This window comes from Mycteria americana, chromosome 18 (assembly GCF_035582795.1).
Source record: "Mycteria americana isolate JAX WOST 10 ecotype Jacksonville Zoo and Gardens chromosome 18, USCA_MyAme_1.0, whole genome shotgun sequence".
Lineage (NCBI taxonomy): Eukaryota > Metazoa > Chordata > Aves > Ciconiiformes > Ciconiidae > Mycteria > Mycteria americana.
This window is the reverse complement of record NC_134382.1, coordinates 9,026,268-9,051,359: the sequence shown is the minus strand read 5'-3', so window position 1 is coordinate 9,051,359 and position 25,092 is coordinate 9,026,268. Positions and strand designations below refer to the sequence as shown.

Here is a 25,092-nt window from a genome sequence, read left to right as displayed (position 1 = left end):
TTGAAGGCTTTAAGGCGAAAAGGGAGGAGACCTTGGATCTTGCGGGGTTCCATTTTTAATTATAATTACGCTGTAGTGGTCTCTGTTAGACGGTCTGGGGTGTTTTCTGGTACGCGTTAAGATACAAAAGGCGAGTTTTCCCGAGCGATCTAGCCGGCAGAGGGAATATCTGGAGAGAGATTCAAGAAAAAGCTATGGTGTGTCTGCTGTAATGGTGGAAAACTGATTAAGAGGAGACGGGGGTGAGACAAACAGGGTAAGACTGCTTCCAGCAGCCCCCAGTCCAGTAAAGGGCTCGCAGATTGGGTTCATGCTGTGTATACTGGGGGAGGGAGGGGTGGAGAAGGTTTTGTTCTCTTTAAAATCGGAACCGAGGATGGATTTAGACCGCATATTTGTTGTTCCCCCATGTATTATGGTGCTGCATATTTTTGTGTGCCTGTAGCAGCAATAATGAAGATCATGGAGGGTGTTTGCTACAATAGAAAAATGGAGTTTTCTCCTCGGAAATGTTGTTAAAAATATTATTTCAACTCCCAGCTTATTATCGAAAGGATTTCAGTATTATTCCTTTTTATCTCTACAAGGGATATTTAAGGTGTAGGATTTTTAATTCTAAAGCTTTGTAGGAAATGAAGAGGTGTAAAGTCTTGTACGTTAATATGAAAGAGACGAGACGTTTGATTAAAAAAAAAAAAAAAAAGAAATCTTGTCCAGAAGAAAATCAGAATGATATAGAGGTTGTTGTAAGATGTCAATTTATCATTCTTGAAGATGAACTGAGGTTTTAACGAATGTGATATTTCATTATTGTCCAACAAAGTCATGGTTGGGATTCGTTATTTTAAATGAGGCATCCTTTCTAGGATGCCGGCTGCCACGTTATTATGTATTGTCTCCACAGCAGAAAATAGGAGGAAAGGACTGTAAATGTAAGGCTTAAGTGATTATTGAAACAGCTTTTGAGAATAGTTGGCTCAACTTGGAGAGGTGATTTAAGACTGAAACATTAAGCATTTTGCTACTGTAAAATATCCACACCTAATCGTGAGAGATTTATCCCATATTTTAAGCTGATCTACTAAACACTAGGATGTGAATCAAGACAAAATGCTGTCGATGTGTATGTGAAATACATGCGAGAAAACGAAGATTTTATATTAAGATCTAGATTTGTCCTAAATGTAGTATATCAGAGTTTTTTTTTTCCTTGTGTGCTTTAGGAGAGGAGAAAGAGAAGGGGTGATAATAGTGTAGTTGTTTTGGTGGCTGCAGATTAGGCAGGGTGTGTGTTTGATTTTACTTTTTGCTGTGAATGAATGGATCTTTCTGTGCCTGGGCCCAATAGCTGCAACAAGATGGCGTTTGCAGCAAGGCAGCTCTCATTTTTCAACTCCTCCTCACCACAGCTTTGCCAAACTAGATCTTATTTCGTAATTGTATTTTAGATTTACTTTCTCGTTCTCTTCGCTTTCGTCTGTTTTGGGGTGGGGGTAGGAGGAGCATTTGGAATATTGTTGCAAGAAATCTGTGGGTTTTTTTCTTAATTTTTGTGAGCTTCTCCAGATAGGAACTAGGTGGGAGGAGTAAATAGTTTTATTGAAATGTTCACATAGGCTCTTACTGGATAAAGGGGTGACATGTTTTTCTTTTTTACCTTGCAGTGCCTGCTTAATACCGTCAAAATGTTCTGGGGTTTTATTAAGCCTGTTGCTGAAAAACAGTATTTTAGACCTAGAGCACAGGTATACAAAGACTCTGCTGGGGCTGTGTACTGTTGCTGGTTCTCTACTAGCCAGGTAATCGTCAGACCCCGTGCAGACAGTTATCTTTCTGTAATACAAAAGAGTCTGCCGTCTGCTTCAGAATGCTAACGATTTGTGGAGGCTTTTGAAACTGCTTTTGACCCGGAATTATTGTCATACTCTAGGTAACTGTTCTTTTTATGGGAAAGGATAAGAAAGGTTTTGGGGATATTAAAACAGTTCTGTGTCTGTGAAGTACTGTATTTTAAAATGACATTACAAATTTCTGAAGCCTTTTATGTGTGGTTTTTAGTATCTTTTAAGAAAAATGGACTTTCAATTTGTAACTTTTTTGATTTTCACTATAGTGCTAAGCTTCTTAACTTTGGTAGCCTAAATAAAATAGCTTGGTTAATATTTGATATATGGGACTCGGGCTTAAAAGAATATACTACTGAGCAAGAAAAATAATAAATGCTTGTTATGTCTCCTGTATTCAAATGACCTCCAAACCTTTGGTAATATCAACCTTTTTAGTACTGTTTATCCATGATAAACAGTTTACTGTTTATCAATGTAAATTGGTTGTTTGTTAGTTTACTGTAATAGCCCAGCTGTAGTTCATGCAGAAGGAAGCTGGGAAGCAGAAGAGCTAATTTGCAGTTGAGGCTTGTGCTGTTGGTTTGGTGGGTTTTTTAAAAGAAAAAAAAAAAGGCTGAAATTAGCTGAATGCATTTTACTCCTCTAGTATGTCAGGAACAATTTTTTAATGGAGAATACTTGTCCAATAAACTGTTAGTTCCATTTGATGGTACTTGTAATGTGCTGTTGAACTTGAAACTAGTTGTGCAGTTTTTTTGGTGCTACTACTTTGGCCTTTCATTACAGGATCAGAAAGGAATAGGGTGAAGTGGGATTCTGCATTGGGCAATATAAATTGTATTTATCCTTGTTTAGTCCTTGCAGCTGCTAGGTCAGTATGTAGCAAGCATCCTACCGTGAAATCTTCCACAACATGTAAAGTTAGAATTCCACAGTAAATCCTAGGAGAACAGTATTTAAATCGCCTCCATACCTCATGGAAATCTGAAAATGTTGTATTTAGACTTAATGAGAATTCCTCTTGTGGAAGTAACCAATAAAGTTTTGTATAATTAGGAAGTGTGTAGAATTTTGTGTAGCATTATTCTTAATATCATCTGAGAATAAAGACTTTACAGCTATTAAAAATTTTAAAACTAGAACAATTAAACTAATATATTTAGAATAAGAAAATCCTTCAATTAATACAATTACTTCCAGGGTCCTTTAATTATAGTAGAAAGATACATTTTTTGTGTTTGTAGGATGCCTTTTCCTGAAATTAAGCAAGATTATGTTGGCTGCAGTGTGTAGTAACTTCCTGGTGCTTTGGAGGCTTCAGTTTGGTCATGTGGAAAACAATTATAACTGTTTCTTCTTAAATAGTTACTTAGTTATGATTTCTCAATCAGTGTGAAACAAGATGCCAATCCATATGAAACTTGTGTTGCTTTTGCAGATTCTTGTGGTGCCTATTGCTGTAGTTACGAATGTTAAGGAAGTGTTACATTTAGCTAGTTTTGTAGTTATTGCAATGAAAAATTGGAGTTGCTGGCTTTCTGTGAAACCAGCAATAGATTTGTCTTCTGTATGTCGGGCTCGGCTCATGTTTTAGTGAATTGGATTAAATTCTTACTGTCCATGGATTTTGGCTCTCAGCATTAGTGGATTGGTAATTGATATTCTCAATTTTAATATCCAGTTTTAGCCATATGGCATACCATATTGTTTCAAGAATTGCACTTAGCGCTACTTTGTTACTAGCAAGTTGAAAGGAGAAATCATGCATTCGAGTGGTTGAAATATGCTTAGGTGAGTTGCCTTTGGAGTCTCTAATGCCTCTGTTCATGCCAGTATTTTGGCTATTTTTTTTTTTTTTTTACAGTATTTTACTGGTTATGTTGGGAAAAAATCTATAACCTTGAAAGCAACTAGCTTGTGTTAATGAAATGTTTCTTAAGCATGTGATTGAAGATAAAGTGGAAATTTTTTTAAGGGAGTCTCTTGATTACCCGAAGTGCAGACTCAAAATGAAAAGAATACATATTCCATTCAAAATGTTTTTTTTCTCCCCACTGATAATGTTGGAACTAGTATTAGCCAAGGTCGTGATAGAAAACAAAAATACCCCCAAGCCCCTATGTTTCTATTTAACATAGTATCTCAATTTATTATTTCTTCACAGGGTGTCTAGTATGCTGGGGATTTTGTGTGCATGGATTTGTTTTTCACCAAACAGAAATGTATGCAGAATCCATAGATACTTGAGCCAACTGGTAGTTCAGCAGAACATTAAGAGGTCTTTAAAAGCTTTGAGCTGGCTATGAACAGTACCTTTGCTTTAGATGCCAAAATAATCAATGTAAATTACTGTGGAAGGCTTCCTAGTACAAAAATATGGACACTCCAAAATAGGTTTTGAAGCAGAATACTGCATTTTTATTAAAGCACTAGAAGACTTCTAAGTAGAGAGAAAGGAGATGGTTAGCCTTTGGAAAAAAAAAATACACATTTAAAAGTATATTTGGGAACATAAAGATCAGATGTTCTTGGCCTGTTTTTTGAACAGCTGACCTTCTAAAATGTGTTCTTTACCACTAATATCTTGCAAGACTATGTTCATTTGTATTAAATGCTTGTCTCCATTGCATTTATTGAAGTGGTATAGAATGTGTTATGATTTGTTAGTCTCTGCAAATATAACAAAATATTTCTGCTTGTCTGGAAGACTGCAGTTGGAACCTTGAGTATACTAGGTACAGGGGGTAATGTTTGCCTTTCCCAGTATATTCTTAGACATCCAGGAATCTTTCTTGAACTCAGCTAGAGAGTAATGACATGACAGTATCCGTGCATGCCAGCTGGAAACAGCTAAGAAACGGTGTTGCTTGCTATGTATATCTTATGCTCGGTGTTACTGGGGATGCTGTAATTAGATGCCTACATGATAACTTGTATGTGTAAGCAAAAAAAAAAATTTTTTTTTTGGGACATCATGGAAGTGTAATTTGTAGGGAGCCTTGGAAATCATAACTTTACGTTCTGTCCAGGATTTTCAGCACTGGCCCAAGCACTCAGTTGTTTGGTTCTGAAAGTTTTAAAGTGGCAGAAAATAAGGATCCTACACAAAACATTACACATTGACCTGGCTCTTGACATTTTAGTTCATTGGGGGTGGGAATGACATGACACCGGAATAAGTGCTTGAGAAAGCAGTTACGAAGCAAATACTTCAGTTGTTTAGATATTGCCAGATTTAAGTCGTGTTGAAATCCAATACAAATAACTATAGCAGGTTTAAAATAGGAATGCTTTAGAAGATGTTGCAGGTGTTCAGAAGGCCTGGCTTTGGATTAATGAATAGGTTACCCTCTGTCAGCTATGCCATGGTAATTATCCATGCCTGCACTCTTCAGATAAATGCAAGGTTATTCAAATAAGCATAGTCCTTTTTCATGGGCAAACAAATTAATCCCAGTATCTCGAACTCAGTTTAGGCTGAAATGATGCATATAGGTGACTCCTGTGGGTCAGCTAATGTTGGAAACTTGCTCATGAGTCTGAGCCCTGTTTGGCTGTGGGCAAGCAGAAAATCTGTAGGTTAATATCAAGATCTGTGAGATTTCTGACTGACTTGAGTACTTGGGTAGACTTGTTTTAAAATTATTTTTTCTCAATATTTTTGGCTTAAGAATTGTTGAAAACAAGGTATTTTTGTCACTTGTCACAGACTTCTGAAGGAGAAAAGCTATAGTTATTTTTTATTTGGTGGGACTGAAGGGTTAAAATTTGGTCTTTCTGTGCTGTGTCTGTTTTGGAATCCTAAAAATGGATAAGTGAAAATGAGGCTGACGACTTGAAGAAGGTGATCTGAGGGAGCTTAAAGGAGACAAGATATAAGGTAGTTCTGTAATTGGTGGTGGTAAAGATAGGCTAAATCTTCACATTATTTTCATAGATAATATTTACATCTTGATGAGGGGAAAAATTAGTAGCAGATAATAAAGTGATGGGAAAGCAAATGATTGAAAGTCTAGTTGCCATTTTAATGTGAAATGTTCATTTCTGTAAGTAGTTTGCATGAAACTGCTTCATTAAAAATATGTATTTTTATTTGATTAAGTAGAATTTCAGCCTGTCAAATCACTGCAATTTCTTAAGTTTCTATGTGTAGAAAAGAAATAGCTTGTATATGGCATAAGGATTAATTAAATTGTAGATAGCTAATATTTTTTTCTGTGCATTCCTACCCTGGTCTGAAGAAGGTTTGCCTAAAATTTTTTGCCAGTTATGTTTATAATGTTTTTCTCAGATGAGAATTTTTTGATGTCTTCTTGAAAACTGCAGTAATGCCTGCCAGCACTCCCAAAAAAGAAAATATTAATTATCTGTAATTAGATGGATTAGATAATTTTTGTAGCTTTATGTAATGCGGTCCTGTATTAAAAACTATGTAAAGATTTTTGTCACTGTTTTCAGCTTTCTTCTCCCCCCCGCCCCCAGCAAAGCAGGGCGCGGGGGGGGGGGGGGGGGGAGGAGGAGTAAAACCAAAATACTTCTCTCTGGAAACTCCTGCATGCCATCTCTCAAAGTAGTTGTGAATATTTTACCAGTTCAGGTATCAGTGGTGATTTTGCTCATGCTTATTACAAAGTCAAACTGTACTAAATAAGAAATTTTGCAAGGCTTTCTATATGACTTTCAGAAAGGCAAACACCCACAAAGTTGACATCACTGACAGGAAAGCAATGCCTTACTTCTGTGGCTTGTTTTTTCTTCTGTTACAGTAGGCTTAATTACAGCAGCTGATGCCAATTATTTTCTTTCTTTGTAAGAAAGAAAAAGAGTTTCTGCTTAACTATTGCAGGTGAGCTGTTAATTCTATACATCTTTATTTTCTTACTGCTTTTTTCTGGCCTTGTTGCCTATCTTGGGCTAAATTTAGGGAACCATCTTAAAAGTGCTCAGTAACACGTGCTTTGTGTTCATCCTGACATCTTAAGATTTATTGAAATCTGTCAATGAATAGAGGTTATCTAAAATTATTTGCAAAACCGTGAAGTTATTTGACAAGCTGAGTAGGTTTTGTTTTATTTTTGTGAAATGTGGAAACAAATTGCCAACACTGCTCTGAGAGAAGAATTTTTAATTGTGCACTTGAAAATTGCAGTTTATCTTCCGTGGGAACTGAAATATACATCCCCAGTATTAATGGTGTATGCTTTACTGCAAGGACTTTCTCATCAGGACATCCGTGGTAACACAGGATATATTTTACTAGACTTCTTTTTGCTGAGGGTTACTGGGCAGGCTGTTGAGCTTACAAATGTTTTTGGAGGTTATGTGATATGCTTGTATCTGTCCAGATGTTGTGCCTTGCAGGCTACTGCCTGAGGTGTTGCTGCCCTTTTGTAATTGGTGGGCAATGGTGGCTTTCTTCTGGAATTGAAGAAATTAACTGCCCTGGTATACTGTCTTTTAAAATCGGAACACTTTGTATTCAGTCCAGCCATTTGGACTTTTGTAGGCATTTGAGGGATTTACCGAAACCATTGAGGGACAGGAGGTGGGTCAAAGCTCCAAGGTTAAAAGCATACAGAAGATGGTATGAATGTGCCTTTTTTGTTGATGCAGAGATCTTAAAAGTTAATGCTTGTTATCTTCAGTAGTGAAATTCGTAATGCCAGGCAGAAATGTTCACTCCGTAAAGAGCTTTGACCAGAAGTTCCCAAACTTATTTCTTAGTTTGGTATGTCTGTAATACTAATATTTTCTAGTAAGTTCTTTGTGGTGGAAACTAGTGCAGTAAATCTGTTTTTGCCATATACGTAAAGTTCTGTTCCATTTAAGTTTATTTAAATTGTTGAGCTGATACATCATAGTTAACACCAAGTGGCTGAAGGTGTGTGTTGAACATAGCAATGCTTGAATCTCAAAATAAAAAAAGTAAACTTATGCATAATGCAAAATTTAGTGTATGTTTTGTTTCCAGTAAATGAAGTAATAGCGCTCAACAAAGCAGGCCTACGCATGCTTCAAGATGCTGAGAAGAAATCTGTTTATGGTCCTCTTGGATTTTTCCTGTTTAGTTCCTGTTTTCTTCAGATAGCCTAACAAATGTGTTTGGAGGGGGGTGGTGGTAATTTTTTCTGTTTGTCTAGAAAAACAAAGCAGACGTGATAGTCTGCTGAAACCCTTGGTACCCAAAATAAGATTATACTGTACTAATTAAAGAGCTCTCTTTGTTGGAACATATGTTTGATATTCCTGTTGCACATTCTTTGTGAAGTGGTAAAATACTGAAGATACACTGCTGTCTATTTAACAAAGGTGTTGTCTGTACAAAGATCAAGAACGGTTTGCTTGATGCTTATGGCAATTTAATTATGCTTCAGGTTACCGAGTCCTGGATTTCACTACAGGTTGTCAGATATTATCTGGCTAGTGCCTGAAAACTTACTGTAGAAGTTAATATACAGTACTTTGGTTAAAAGACTGTATAATACTTAAAGAAAAGGAAATAATATTGAACAGGAACAATTTAACAGATTTAAAATCTCGACAAAGTAGTGTATCTTTAATAGATGCTTGAGAAGTTGGGGAATTTTTTTTCATGTATGAAAAATTAAATATCATAGAAACTTTGGACAGTCAAGTCAGATTGGTTAGTTCAACTTACTGTCTTCCTTTATTCTTGTGCCTATAGACAATAGGCGAAGCTTCAGCAATTCAGGAAGTACTTTGGTTTGTCCTACAAAAAGATTCATTGCTAATATATGGGCAAGGTGGAACTTGTGCAGAACCTGCATTTGGGGCTTTAATATCTGGGCACAGTAGTTCACAGCTGTGAGTACTTAGGTATCTGATTATTCAAAGTCTCTCATTAGTCTTGAATTTGACATACTACAAACTCAGGATATCCAAGATTCAATTATGTACTGATTTCAAAAAGAAAAATCTGTAACCTTATAATCAAATGGAGTACAGTATCTTGAAGTAAAGGAGAAAACATCTTAAAAACACTATAAACTCAGAAACTTTGAAAATAGAATTAAATTCTTCCAAACATTTTGGAAATCTTAGGCAAGTCCTTAGATGTGAGAAGATGCCCAGTAATCTTCATGTTTGCTTCTAGTCTGATTCTTCTCTCTTCCTTTTAACTCATATTAGAAAATAGAACTCATACTAAATCAGGCACTGGAAATTCCACTTTTTGTTTGCTACCCTGGGGATCAAATATAAAGCATTTGAAAAGGTTTTCTTGAGATAAGATGGGATGTTAAACTGCTAGCTAGCAGTGACTACCACTTTACCTATATACATACCATGGAGAATTCGAGATTTAATTCATTTGGTTTTGATTTCTCAGTCTAATTTATCCTGTAGTAATTTTTTTGTTCCATATCCTTGCAGTTGTGAATTAAACTCAGAAGGGCTCACTCTGGGGAAGCCAGTTATTGCTGCCCTCTGTCACAAAAGGTGGCATAGACATCTGCTGTTCAGCAGCTGCCTTGCCAGTTCACAACTTAGCATGTTAAGGAACCCAAGATGGCAAATAGTTTATTACCATGTGCTGTGCTGCAAAACTGTGACAGTTCGCGTTCTAGTTAATGAGGAGCTTGGTTCTTGCAGAAGATGAAGGAACTTATAAAAGCAAGCTGAAGTTGGAAACAACAACAACTGTGTTTTTTCCCAAGTCAGAATCCGTGATATTCTGTAGAAGGTGGAAGTGGCCTGTCTTCAAAGCTCTCTCCTTTTTTGTTTTTAAAGGACCAAGTTGATATATTGTCTACTGCAGTTAGTGTGTTTTCTGTTTTAAAGACAAACTCAAAACCACACTGTCCTCAAAAACCCAAATAGTTTTGCACAACAATAGTGTCCAGGGGCCCCAAATAAACATGAAGCAGTGCTTGTATAAAGGGAGTGTGCAGAGGATCAAGGAAATCAGTGCAGAACCTTAAGAGTTACAGATTTCAACTAACCTTACTGGCTTTGTTAAACAGACTTTGCTTTTTTTACTTCAATTGCACATATATTTTTCCTAAAACAGATCAGATTGTCTTCTGATGTTTTCATTTCTGTCTTTCTTAGTTAATTCCCACCCTGGTTCCTAACCCTAGTAGTACTTTACTTGTTTTCCTTTTATTATATTTTCCTCTTTATTTTGATCACCTAACCAGATGCATACTATCTAGAGGAGTACAACTGCTACTTACAGACTAATGCCAGAAGCTTTAAGAGGGTTAATGCAGTACTCTGGAAAGAAGAATGTCCGAGGGTGAAAGCAAGTATTTCCTGCTGTAATTTTGTGCGTTCTGTTGTGATATTGTCCCTGGGTTGTACTTGAAGTTTAACTTTCATAGCAGCGTTAAGCTTTGTTGCATTGTCTTTCCCAAACACCACGTCTCAGTCTAATGTCTTCAAGGTCTCCTGTGCTACTCTACTTTTCAGTCTGTCAGCCTTGCTTTTCTTGTTCCTGTTCTTCTGTACCTTAACTTATTTTGCATCAACAGTACATATCAAAATACAGCAATTGCTGGGAGAAATCAATGAGCTACTAAGGGGTATAAATCATTGCTATCAAAACTAATGGAACTGCTTGCACATTAATTGAAGATGGGTTATGTTGATTGCAGGGCTAGAGACCAAAGCATTGCTCAGTCTATTTTGGGTAAAAAGATTAGAGAAGTCATGCCATATTTTAATCTCTACTGAGTATTCTTTTATTTGCTGTATGCATGTAGTATGTTTTGTTGATTTTTAACATCCACTGAAATACTTTTTATCTTCAGACTGGTGCTGGAAAGCAGTTATTTCATGGCGTAGCTTAACTTCTTTCTAACAGTGCTCTGTTAATTTCTTACTGAAGAACAGTGTGCTGTTTGAACGCCTAAATTATTATTTCAATGAAGTAAATGTATTATTTTTATTAATTAACTGAAGCTTGGATAAGATCTTTAACACAGTTGTAAAGAATGAATCTTTTTCGTTCAGATGACCTCTGAGGCTGTTTTGTACAGCCTGTGTAGCAGAGGCACAAAGAGAGCAGACGGTTTGTTCAAATGTCTTAACTACCGTATTGTTGTTGAGGCAGGATGTGATGGTCAGAGGGCAGTTATCCAGTCTTGTCCAGCCTGTCTCTAAGATGGGGGCACCTTTGCTTGTATTGGACTTGTAAAGTTATTATTATTTTTATAAAAGCTTAATACAGTAAAGCTTGCTTACTTTCTCAGAGTCGTTCTAAGTCAGAGCAGAAAGAAGAATCCATGTTACTGAAGTACTCTTTCAGGATTCGATCTTAACAATGAAAGGCATTTTGGGTGGAACTCTTGATCTGTATGGTAAAGCACAATTCGGGTTTGATAGAATATAAATTATCTTGCTGCTTCTGGAAACATAATGTGTGTTTCATTAGTGCTTTGAGAGCCTTAGTGCAGTGAGATATGTAAGCAAGCAAGCATCTCAATTAAAGTCTGTGCCTACATGCATGGATGAGGGGGATGCTTTTCAGAAGCAAAATTGTCCATAAAAGACAGCCATATATCTGTAAATGTCTCCCTTAGCTCAAGAATAAGGGTATGTTGATTTGCTTGGCTATTTCTTCTAATTTTAAATGGTTTGACTTTTAAGGATGTAAAAAGTAATATTGCTAAATGTAGCATTCTGAAAGTTAGTTGTATTTTTAAAAGGGTGTAAATAGGAAGCAGCTGATTCTCCTTTGACTCAGTTGACTCTTTACTAGCTGGCATACGTAGAATGAAATGGATGATTCAGCTTCTGTTGATAAAATAGTTGAGCTGAAATGTATGGAAATACAAAATACAATAATAGGAATTTCTACTAATTTTCTGTGCTTATGCATGTACACAGTCTTACTGGTTTTTTATTAGTATTTTTCATGTTAAATTTTGCTATTTTTGTTTGGGTTTTGTTTCTGTTTTTTGTTTTCTAAATAAGCGATCACATAGCCCATTTCCTCCTCTAATATAATAAATATTGTAGTGAAGATCTTAATGTACCTACTGATGTCACTGTAATGGTAATATCTGAAACAATACATGATTTTTAACAAGGTTGAGAAGATCATGCCAATACAGATGTGTTGGCAAACAGCTGAGACAAGTACTGTTCAGGCTTTTGGAAAATACTTGTTCTTCTCTTACACTTTAACCCTCAGTCAGTGGCAGTTGACCCACCTGATAGATTTTATTGTAATCTTCAGGATTTTGGTAACAGGAGGTGGTGTAATCACCTACCTCTGTGTGAGGTTTTGCATCTAGCTGTTCATTTGCTTGTGAATTCAGTGCAACATGATCCAGTCACATGCTGTGCTCTCCTCAGCAGCTACTGTGAATTATTTGGGGAGAGCTTGAGCAGAACATCGTTGTGATGGAGAAATACACAGTCTTCATGAGGACTTCTTGAATGTATTTAAATCACAGAAAATGAACTGAAGACCTACGGGAAAATTGCTATACCCAAAAGTGACCTTTAAAAAACAATCTTTGGAAACGTCATGAGGATTGACAAGAATTATGTTTCTTAATAGGCTTGCAACTTACTATAGGCATGTTCTTAAATTGTGGATTACAAACTTGTTTTGATACCTGAACAAATGTGGTTGTAATGTTGACTTTTACTAAAAAGAAACAAGTATATGTATTTAGATGTGTAATGTGTTTTCATTTGCTATGTTATGATTCTGTCACTGACTCGTCACGCTGGGATGATGTATAAACTGGACCTACAACAGTGTGCTTCCATTTCTGGCTTCTAGGAGAAAATGTACTGTTTATAGCTTGCATTCTGAACTGCTGTAAACCTGCCACCTATAGATTCAGCTGATCTAGATGAGAGATTACACATTTTTTGAAAAGGTAATATCCTGATACTGTGGCATTACTTTAGGTCCCCTGGAGAAGAAATAATGGATTTCTTGTTTTGTTTCTGGGGTTTTTTTTTGCATTACTGCAACTTCTATGCAAACACATTGCTAATAACACTTCGAATGCCAGACAACCTTCCTATATCTGACTGATTTGTGCTATAGTTTTACCCTTGTCTTTTTCCTCTTTTGCCTCCTTAACACTTCTAAATCCAAACTATGAAACTGTTCTCATTATTAGCAGCTTTCCAGATAGCTCCTGCTAGGCATGTTTTGTTCCTCTTAAGTAAAGCTCTTAAGCATTCCTGATGCTAAAGGGCTTATGTCAAAAAATGTATTTCCTCAAAAAATTACAAAAAGTAACTTTACCACAATTCCAAGGGGATATAAATAGTTACTGTGATTAAAAAAAAAAAAAAAAATTTTTTTGGAAGGAACAATGGTATCTAGACAAATGGCACAAAGCCTAGTTGATTCATGTTAGTGGGCCTGAGAAAGTAACTAAAACCTTTTTGATTTGTCTCTAGCAGTTAAAGTGCAAAATGGTGGTGGTTGGGTTTTTTGGGATTTTTTTTTTTTTTAGCCTAGTAAGACCTAGTTTTTGTTTCTGCAGCTCATGAATAGTTAGTTGTGTGTTATCAAGAAGGTGTTTGGATCCAGCAATATTTGGTTACGTATTCTGACCTTTGTAGCTACTTCTTTGTTCATGGCAATAATATTAATTCTATATGGTGAGAAATATGGTGTGTGTCAGTGGCATTAGTATTAAAGTAGGACTGTGATATCCCTGTTGTGCATGTGCTCTGCCCTGTTTAGGTAAAACACAGATGCTGGTCACTTCATTTCACAAATGAAGTGAAAATGCCAGTAAAAACTGGAGGGTAATGGTAAAAGAGTTGAAGGAAGCAATGAAAGATGACAGCTGAAGTAAGGAACAACTGTTCAGTAAGGCTCTGCAGATGGAAGCATCTAGTAATAAATGCTTAGTCATTTCTGTGTTGGTTAATTAATAGTAATATATTCTCCTTCAATGCTGCCTGGGTTTTGTTTTTCAGTCTGAAGGGAGATGCCTAGTAGTATGTGACAACAAAATTGCTTGGTTTTGGATAAGGGGATACTTTATTAAGTGACAATTTTCAGTAACCTATTTTTCTGATAAATGTAGCTAGAAATTTATGCACAAGCAGGTTCTAAGTTTTCCTGGCTTACTGTGGGGATTTTTTTTTTTAATTGTAAGATCAGGAAAGAAGACAGCCAAAAACATCACTGGCCAGTTTGATTAAATTGATGCAGTTTATCGGTAGACATGTTGCTCTTCAGAAGCAGTAATTGTATATAGATAATTTTGAACAAAGGAATAAAACCTAGAGTATTGGCTTTTGACATTCTTAATAAATAAAAGCTTGTTGCAAACTGATACTAAATATCAGTAATTCTTGTTCTTAAAATAAGTTAGCTTCCTATGCCCGCCACTTATCAGGAAGTGTTAGAATGCTCTTAAATGTGAATTTCTTTCAGAGCAAGGCAGAAGAGAAGAGATGTAGTTAGGAAATCTTTTGACTTGGGTTGCTAAAGTACCAACAGTTATTAATGTTTGTGAACTACTTCAAAGATCTCCTAAGACCCCTCTTTTTAAAAAGTGTGATTTTAAGCATTTGGCTTTAGGCATCTGTTAAACTTGTAATAATCCATTCTTTTATTTTTTACATAAATTCTCTGCTGTACTTAGAATTAAGATTTCTTTTTTTAATAATGCACATAGCTTGCAGATGCATTTAGAAACGATTAATGATGTGACCTGTTACAGTCCAGATTTTTATGCTTAAATATTGCATGAGTATGATTTTTTTTTTTTTTCCCAAATGTAGGTCATGGGATTAGCATCAGGAAATGTGAGTATTTTGGCAACATGGGGATGCTGTCTTCCATGTAGACAGCTTGAGTTTGTTCACTGTTGGTGGCAGAAGGAGACAGGCTATTTCACTACAGAGCTGTTTATTGCAAGCATGTGTCCCTGCCACGATCTTAAGCATTGTTGTCTGCTGATTATTCTGTTTTGAGAAAGTGGTAAACTATCCAAAAGGTTTATTTTCCAATACTTGTTAATCATAGGGACTGATGAGTCCTCGGGTCTTAGAAAATCTAGGCATGCAAGCAAAAGCTGATGGATTATGCAAAGCAGATATAGCTAGAGTTTGGTGGTTTTCATTAGATGTTCTATTGCTTTACTGTGTGGTAATAACCTCTGGCATATTGAGGAATTTGCACAGAGAAGTGATCTTCTTTTGTGTGAATTATTCTGTAACAGTTTTGGAGGAGACAAAAATACAATGTTTCTCTGAGACAGTAATTCAAGTTTAGGGTTTTGAATGTGCAACTAGCTTATTGAATTCTGGCTTTGCAAGGTCTTGCAAGTTTTTCAGCTTTATCAATATCTGGCTTCTCACCTGAATTTTCTGAAATAACGGCTTAATTTTTTTTTCTTTTTTCTGAGTACTAGCAGCTATTTAGGGTGGATGGATTTTGTTTGTGGGTTTCTGAAGTGCTAAAACTGCTGTCCTGACTGCTTAGTTGAAGGCAGTTTGATGGATGGCCATGTTGATTGGTCAGAAGCTGTTTCATGTAGATCTGTTATGCCTGGATTTTCCTGTTGTATGTGCTGTTTTGTGTGAATAAGGTTACAGGATGAAAGAATGTATCCAGAACTTTGGAAGGACCCTAGAACTGACTTTAATTGTTTATCCAGCAATTTTCCTGTGTTCTATGCAGCTATGAGAAATTTTTTTTCCTAATGCAGTCTTCTAGATATGTCAAGCAGAATAGAAAAACTGCACAAATTTCTTCAGGAGGAAAGCCCTTCCAGATTTCTACTACTAGAAATAGGAAATAGGGAAATAGAAATAGAATAGAAGGGGGGGGGGGGCGGGAGGAGGAAAGGACATGTCACTTGTAATCTTAAAGATCATAGCTCCTAATAGGGCTGCAACTTCATACTGTTAAGTCATGAGCGGAGCTTGAATGTATTTTCCTCAGTCTTGTGCATGGGAAACAGGTGAAGGATTTAATTTACCAGAAAAACTTGTCTTTGGACAGAGCAAGCACAACAAAACTAATTTTTTTAGAATCTTGCATTACCAGGTATTCTGCAGGGTTTTTTTAATGCACAAAATCTCTTAAGTATTAACATTGGTGACCCTTGTAGAAAGCTACCTAGTTAAAATGGGACCTGCAATTCAAGAATTGAACTATATGTAATAATGAGGCATATGTGAAATCAGTTTGTTCAGTTACAGGTATTTTTAGCTTATATAATTATTATTTTGTACTTGCATATGATATTGAAAATGGAAATTTTCAATTAGAAATTAGCTCTTTAACCAGCTAATGTAACTGTTACATAATGAGCATTAACACTTATCAACCTGATATTTGCTTGTTTTGTGTGTACTTCACACTAATATACGGAAAATGTCTACTGAGCACACTGACTGTTTCACCTGGAAACTTGGCAGTTCTTCAACACAAGAAGCAGCCAGTACCTCCCACAGAAATGGTCCAGCCATGCTAGCCTTTGACTACAGAAGTGTTTTCAGTAAGTTTTCGAAGGAGTTGTACAATCTAGCATTGTCCCTACTAGGGTAATCTGTTTTGCAAATATGTTAGTGAGGTATTGCTTGCTTTTCAAAGCTTGTGTGCTTGGAAATTATAGACGCAGCAGATGATTCCCAGAAAGAAGACATCAAATAAATGAGAAGGAGTTGTATCCATTCACTTGAGCATATTTAGATTTATGAATTTGTAATTATTTTTTTATACTTCTATAGGCTGTCCTTCAAAGCTGCTCTTGTAGGAGGTGACAGCAAAGACTAGGCTTTCTGGAATACAGATCTGTACTTGACAAGGAAAGTCTGGACTAGACTTAACTCTTAGAGGAGCCCATACACATGCAGATACCAAAATGTCCTTCAAGTTTCCAGCTGTCTGATAGAACTGTTTATGTTGATAGTTAGGACCAAGCCATCAAACTGAGGACAGTTGGGTGTTTTTGTGGGGGTGTGTTGGTGGTGTGGTGGTTTTGTTGTTTGTTTTGATTTTTTTTGTATACAGAATAGTCTTGAAGCATAGCTTTAAATTTCAGACTTCTAATTACTGTTGCCTGGTGGCATAATTGGAATTTCATGTTGTTGGTAGTGATTTGGAAAGGTCATGTAATCTCTTGGGTATCAAGATACTGTTCTGTGATAATAATGAACTATGTAGACTGTAAGAAATAATTTTAATAAACTGACTTGCAATTCCTAGTTTCACAGACATTATCTCTACCATGTAGTTGATACGTTATAGTGGTGATAAATGTTGGGTACCTGAACAGAAGCCATCTGCATGCTAAATTAGTGACTGCCTGCCTACATACAGCTGTCCTTGCTGGGTGTAGGATGCATCCTGTTCAGAGGGGTGCATGTTGGTAAGGAAGATATACCAGAGCAGCAAAGTAACTTCATTTGAAACTGTTGTTTCCCCTTAATAGTAATATTGATGTTTGCTAGTAGGTTTTTGGTTGTTTGGGTTTTTTGTTTTTGGTGTCCCCCCCCCCCCCCCCCGTGAAATCATCTATGGTTGAGTGCTTTGGATAAAACAACCTTCTGTGCCACTCTTGCAGGAGGTTGTGTTATGCAAGAAATTTTTAAAATTCAAGTAGTGTAATGGTCATGGAAACTAGTTTTTACTAGTATTGATTGAGATCTGCTTTAAACTACGTGATAAAGCCACTCAAAATACGTGTCTGTACAGAAGACGGCACACAATGATAAAATGCCCCTCTGAGCCTTCTTCAGGTTGAACGTGTCTCTCAGCCTCTCCTCATATGAGAGATGCTCCAGTCCCTTAATCATCTTCAAGGCCCTTCGCTGGACTCTCTCCAGTAGCTCTGTGTCTGTCCTTGTACTGGGGAGCCCAGAACTGGACACTCTACTCCAGATGTGGCCTCACCAGTGCTGAGTAGAGGGGAAGGATCATCTCCCTTGGCCTGCTGGCAAATGCTTTTCCCAGTACAACGCTGGATGCTGTTGGCTGGCTTTGCCACGAAGAAGCATTGTTGGCTCATGTTCAGCTTGCAGTCAGCCAGGACCCCCAAAACATGAAGTAGTGTGCCTCTCTTGGGGACTGGTTTGGGGTGGGACCCCTCCTGCAGCTGTGCTGGAGATCTCCCTGCTAAAGAGGAACTGGTGTTGCCTGTGCCGTGTCCGCATCCATACAGCAAGGGCAGCTGCTTAGGAAGCCTGGTCAAACCTTGTCCCAGGGGCTGAGCTAAACCCTTGGTGGGTAGGTGTCTTGTTTGATGTGCCGTGCCGTGCCTGGCCTCACGTCAGGTTATGTATGACTTGATGGTGTGTTTTAAGAAGCTGGAATGCTTTTGCTGCAGTTCAAATATTGGCCTTTGGCATGTAGTCAATGTATGTGTAAAGCAGTCTTAAGAAAGTGTGCAGGTGGAATTAACATCCAGAATATTTGGGTTTAAGTCTCTTATTGAATCCATAGGTCAAGAAGAAAAACACATTTATGCAGCTAATAGCTTTGGAGAGGGCTACTGTGTGTGTACTTCATCTTCTTAGGAAGCTGCTTAATTTTGGAGGGTTGTTCAGATTTGCTAGGATGTTAAAGTAAAATACTTCTGAATGCTTTCCCTTCTGTTCAAAGTCCCTTTTCTTCCTTTCTTCCCTCTTCTCTTCCCTGCTTTCCCCAACCTCATGAAAAAAGTTGTAGTCTCTTCTGCAGAAGTAGTCTTCATATGAAGACTTGTGTGCTGGTGGATGTTGAAGTTGAGATAAATTTTTAGGTAGGGTTGTCACCTCAGTGTAACTACTTCAAAATCTTTAAAGAAAAAAGAATATTAGGCTGACAGCAGTTAGTGAGTACCTGTAGTAGGGAAGCTCTACCCAGAAGTTACGATGCTTTTGCCTTCTGGAGTTACTCTATTGTTTTTTAGTCCAAACTGCTGTGGTTCTTTACTTGGAGCAGAAGGCTATGGGAACATGGGGACACTGGGTACACCAACCATGTGTAGGGCTGGCTGACCTCCAGGTCCTTTGGTGTAAAGGTTTAACCACTTGAACCATGCTTAAAAGTATTCTATGGTACTTTTTATTCTCTCCTGTTTTAGAAACCCCAGTTCTTGATGTTGAGAACCTCAAGCTCTCAGCTAAGCAGGGTTATAAGGGCTGATTAAGGCAGAGTGTATGAAGCTTGTTATAAGAACTCTTTCTTTGCTGAACCAGTACTGTGGTGCGATGAATGAGTTGGCCTGTAATTTTCATGTTGCTTTTACCAGGCTACATTTTAGCTAAAAATGGAAGCTTGTGGCAATGCAGATCTTTTTTCTTCTTAAGTAGCTTGTCTACTTTTCTTCTTAAATGAGCTCCACCTTTAATGTAGAATTGAAAATATCTCAGTTGCCAGGATTGCATTCTGCAGGCATCACAGGATGCTTTCAGCATACCGAACTGAAAACTTAACTTGGTTTGAAAAATAAACTAAACTTTGTGGAAAAGTTTGCTGTTATGCTTCCTTACTCTTCTTGCAGGCTGGTTAAAGTAGCTTTTTTGTTTTGTTTTTGTTTTTCTTTTTTGCAGAAGGCATATGAAATCTGCAACACCTCTCCTGCATTAATGAGGGTGCAGCACAGGACAATAATGGTGTGTGTTTTGGCCTTTGCTATTGTGTATTCTGTGTGCTGTTAGTGTTCCAGCATAATTTTACTTGTTTACATTTCAGGTAATTCTTTCAGAATTTCATTAGATTTCATTATCTCTGCAGTGTGGGCAAATTTTTCTGTCGAGACTTCTGAAAGTTGAATACAGTTGATCTTTTTTCAGAACTTAAAATGGTCATGTCATGTGTTTGTCTTTTGGGGGGATGGAGTTTGGCCTCTTAAGTGTGAGTTACTGTTTTATGTCTAAAAGTGTGTTGTTCTGGCAGTAACAAACAAAACTGCTTACACTGTGATGGTTTCATAATCACAGTATTAAACTGTTCATCTATAAATGAGCTTGGATGAGGATGACCCATATCCTAAGTAGCTTAACCTCCATACCAGACACTGAAGTGGTTTGTAAATTTTCCAGCTAACAGTGAACTGTAAAATCAGAAAGATGCATTACATGTAAGCATTTCAGTTTAAAGTATACGAAGCAGTAGACTGGCTTTCTGATTTAAGATTATTTTGCTTCAGTACATTCTTGCTTTGTGCTTAGAATAGTCTTCCACTGTCCTGATGCAGCGAGTTTGAAGATGTACGCTCAGGTGTCCATTGACATCACCTATAGCCCTTGTCTTGCTGTGTGATAGAGACAGATCGCAGATGTTTTGAATGTATAAGCGGTTGTCAATGTTTCAAACCTTGGGATGAACTATAATTATTATTTGTGCTGCCAGAGGAAAAAATTGTTCTGAAATTTCTTACAAGAAGTTTTTTCACCTTGCTACAAAGCTGATTTGTATGTTAAATCATTACAGTCTTCCAGACTGCAAGTGTGTGAGTTACTTAATGTGTCGATTTTTACTTTTTTACTTTTTAATATCTTTAGTGATTAGAAGTTGTAACTCTTCTAGAAGAGTGTTGTGCTCTCACTTGAGCTCATTAGTAGGAGGTTTATGTAACTTCTTTAGATAAAATAGATATCTTGATATTTAATTGTGCTTAGAAAGCAAGCATATCTCAGGAACAGTATTGAGCAGAAATAATTTCAATGCTTTGAAAATGCAGATTGGGGGGGCACTTTGTAGTGCAGTGAAAATATCAGTCTTGTATGAGTGAGACAACGTTTTGTCACGATCCTAAACTCTCTAATAGTATGGACTTCTGTATCACTAGGGGAGGAGAATTAACTATCTGAGGATTCCAAGAGGTTTCTTGGAAAAAGAATGTTAAAAGCTTCTTGACATGAGCAAGTCTTTTGGTTATGTTAGTATTATTAAAGCAATGCCCATTTCCTTCATGAAGACAAGCCGGCTGTTTAAGTTCGCTAACAAAAAATAGTCTGTGCTTTAATAGTATTTTAATTTCTGCTAGATTTGTTAAGAAATTGGTGTTACTTCTTGATAATTGTACTAATTCTGGTTTTTGTTTTGTTGGTTTTTTTTTTTTGCAGAATTTACATGTTTGACAGCAGAAGTTGGCTTTCTACTGTAGTGAGAGAAAATGTAAGTAGAGAAATAAGGTAGTTTCTTTTTTTCTAGTGCTTGAGAAACTCATACTATTTTTAAAAAGTGGCTAACTTCAGGTTTTTAGCCGTTAATCTGTGCAAGCCTAAAGTACCTGTTTTCTACTTTAGCATGTGTATTCTTATGTCAACAGGAAGGATTTTAAAATGGCCAGGAAACCTGCTAAATAATAGATGTTAGTGTGCCTGCCTTATTTCAGAAATGGATCTGGCAAAGCAGAGGGAGACCATAGATGAAACTGTTTCATCTCAGTGGGGCAGGGAACTGTAATAAATAAAATGATGAGCATAGTTATTCTCTCATGAATGAAAAATTACTTATCCGCCATGTTTGACAAAAGAAGGCCAAATTTCTTTTCGGCAAAGTGGCTCTTGTCAGAATGTTCTTTTCAGTGTGTCAGTATTATTTAAACAGAACCTAAAAGTTTCAGAGTTTATAATCTGTGTAATCACAATTATTACTAATATTCTTGGAACAGTGAACCTTCATTTCCTTCCAGACTATAACTTCAAATGTTTCTGCGTCTTGTGAAGCCCCTTAGTCTGTGAGGAACATTACTAGTTAGCCATGTGTTATGTAGAAAGTATTTCCTCAGTTAAATTTGTTACTTTCAATTACTAGATATTTACCTGTTTTTCAAAAAGCAAGCAGCAAGCTAGCCCCCATCTCTTTCTCTAAACCTGTCTTCTGAGGTGTTCTGTAATTAGTTACCTTGGTCAACCCTAGACACCTCCAGTGATCTTTTTTGGAGGAGCAGGAGCTGAAACTTTACACAGTGTTCCCAGTGTAGACAAACCATTGCTTTTACTCAGTGGCATTATGATATTTTCAGTATTTTCCGTCCTATTTTCTGTATAGCCTTTTGGGTTTTTTTAACCAGGGCTGGGTATTAAGCCAATGTCTTTGAGCTATTCAGTGCATGTTCTATAGTTTGTTGGGTTTTTTTTTTCCCCCTTCAAATAAAGCTTGTATCACAGAAGCTTGTGTGATTCTGTACATTTCTTATGTTGTCTTCCTGTATACCTTTTCTATGATTTCTAAAATTATCTATACTCTTTTTCTTTTTGCTGATCACCATATCTGGAGATGTGTGTACTTTGGGATCAGAAGTCACCCCTGAATATTTTTGTCTTCTATTTTGGATCACATAAATGGGAGAGTGAACACCCCAAATTTGTTCCACAAGCAATTCTGATTTTACTGTGTTTTCTATTGAATAAAAGTCAAATAGGAATCAATATATACTTCCGATTAAATAACAAAAAACCCCTCAGATTTTCAAAGCCAGTATGATGTTAAAACATTGGAACTAACAGTGCATTGTGTATAATTCCTTTGTCATTGTGAAAATGTACAAGCTGCTGTGCATGTTGCTAATAGGATTTGTGGTATCTAATAGATTAGCACAGCTTCATTTAATCAGATGACCTGCTATGAGACTGTCTGGTAGGCATAACATGAACTTATTATTAAGGCTGTAAAGTTTTGGCTCTGTTTTTGCAAATTATGTGGTTTGCTTTTCTTCTGGCTGTTTCGTACACATTGGAGTGATGCGTATTAGCAAGAAAGATGTTGAGGGAACAAGTATCAGACAGCCTATTCACTTGGGAGAAAGGTGATTTGGCTAACCTTCTTATGAAATCACTGTGCCTGAGTAATACTCTAACAATGTAAATTTAAACCCTCTGTGTTACCAGACTTTGTATCAACAATGGCTTGGTGGGATTACTTTTACTTTTTGGTAGTAGTGATGTGTAGTAAAAATACCTTGTAGCAAACAAAGTTTGGCCATCAAGGGACAGAAGTTCTAAATATCTGACTAATGATAGCTGTGATTTCAAATCTGTGTTCTCTTCTTTTAATCTGTAGAGATTATTCACAGGACAGGCTATTTAGGAGAGGATGGAAGCCTCCATCCTTTTTTATTCTTTTTTTTGTAGGAATGGTGTGAGAAAATGAAATAACAAAGTGTTTAGTAAGCATTGCTTCATTGCTGTTACCAGGTAGTTTTAGAGAGGAATCATATTTAGCCCGAGAATGTATGCTTGGATGAGTTGTATTCAGTTCTTCCCATTTATCTTATAATGTAGGCAAGCATCAGTCTACATATAAATGTGCTGGTATTAATGATACCTTGGTTTATCTAATTAAGTCCAGTTGCTGAAACAGCTTGAGCTCTGGAAAGGACATGAAAGTTGTGACAATGAAATGAGTGAATTTGAGTTCTTCCTTAGCCTTTGAATTGTTCTGTCACTGTTTTCTGAGTAGTGAGCTTTACATTTGAATTAGAATTATTATCCTGGGATCCTAAGTGTATCTCCATTTGCAGAAAGTATGTGGAAGTTTTCTAGACTTCATAAGGCTTTTTATTCAGTTCAAAGGTTCTGCGCAGAGTTGTTCAACATGTAATTGACTGCCTGGACATATATAACTTTCCTCTTACATATGAATATAACTCATGTAGCTTAGAGAAAAACTAACCCAGAAGTTGTTACTTTGAGTGACGTGATAAATCCCTTTGACGTAGTTGAATTGTGAAGTTTTATCATATATAGAAAGTAACAAATTAGGTGAACTCAATACTTGATTTTCCTGTGTGGGAAACAGAGGAACAAAGTGACTCTTCTGTGGGTAATATGTAAGAAGAGATTAGAGACTTGGGTCATTTGGAGTAGTGAAGAATAGTAAACTACCCTGCAAGTATGCATATTGTTGTCCCTAGCAAGAAGAGAATTATCTACAAGGTATACTTGTCAACAAGATTAGGGGGAAATAGGCTTAGAGCAGAGACACTTAAGCACTTCAGCCTCTGGAAAGGTCTTGAGTGAGTTCAGCAAAGTGAATGTGTTATTCTTGAGAAGCCTGCCTTCAAGAACACAGTAACATATTCAAAAGAAAGTGAGGTAAGCATGAGTTTGGGTGCTACCTATTTCTTCACAGCTGTGGTGATAATTTGGAAAAAAGGAGTGTGGAACTTGAGTAGTGACTTTTTGCATGAGGTTTGCTTGATTTAGAAATTTAGTAACTTCTTTCAAAACCCCAGAAATAGAAGCATCCTCCATATCAAGCTTACAGTTTCTCTTAGAAACCTCCTTTCAAAATGGGGTAACAAGAATATATTATTTCATTATATTCAATTGTGCTAGTTTGCGATGAGCATAGATCCTATATTGAACAGTCTCTGCTTGTTACTTCTGTGTCTGTAATATGAATAAATCTGTATAAAAATTTCCCATGTATCAAGAGTGAGAATAGATGAAAATATTTGTTTTCCCTTACATTTTCCTGACCTTACCTGTTGTTCTTGCTCTTTTAAAGATTTATATATATATTTTTTTTAAATGCTCGATACTAGTAAGCTCTGCTGATTTACAGTATGACTGAAAAGTACACAAGAAGATGGAACCCTTTTTTTCCCCCATGGATCTCATATGTCTGCCATAAATTTAATTGCCTAAGACTTAGTGTAAAAGAAATAAGGGAATAGCCAAGCCGGTTGGCTGGTTGTCCCATAAATTTTACAATCTCCTTCAAAGAAATCCTATATTTTAATGCCCGTGGCTTCATTACGATTTTTGTTTCCTGAGTGTTAGTGAGTTCAGTCATGTTGGCAGGAATTAGAACTTCCTGTTGATGTTGAAACAACAAAGACTATAAAGGGAATGTCGAAATCTGGTTTAAACCATTCCTACGGATGCTGTCAGAAATGCAGTTCAGAGTTTGGAGTTGCTTGGAATGCATAGGGGCTAACTTGTAACTCTAAAAGTATATCTAACTTCAAGATATGAACTTGTCATATGGATATACGATATTAGAGATGGGAAAGACATCAAGGGTTGTATGCATTCAGCTACTAATTGTCATGTACCGAATATTGAAACATGAGTCCTACCTAGCAAGTGACTGAAGGTCAAGATCCATAGAAGCTGCTTTAACAATAGTAGCTGTTAAGTTCCTTGAACTCCTTGCTGCCTGTGATAATGGAGACGGTATCTTGCATGTAGGTGTAAAGGTTTCTGTAGTGTTAGTAAACCATTTTGGAGTTGTTCATTAAAAGGAAGCTTTCCTTAAAACATTAGTAAGTGACTGTCTTGATGTGGAGTTCACAAATAAAGCATTTTAGGAGCTAAGCTGCACAGTAGGTAGGGCAGATTATGTATA

At 36.8% G+C, this 25,092-nt stretch overlaps 1 protein-coding gene across 2 annotated transcripts in view; it reads left to right on the top strand.

The window, feature by feature from the left end:
• The window catches only part of GNB1 (G protein subunit beta 1), a 45,689-nt gene that overhangs the window by 864 nt on the left and 19,733 nt on the right, over positions 1-25,092 (top strand). For both annotated transcript variants that reach the window (XM_075520513.1, XM_075520512.1), the window contains exons 2-3: positions 19,341-19,403; positions 20,859-20,910. The gene's annotated coding sequence lies outside the window, so the exon portion shown is untranslated. The remainder of the gene's footprint in view (positions 1-19,340; positions 19,404-20,858; positions 20,911-25,092) is intronic.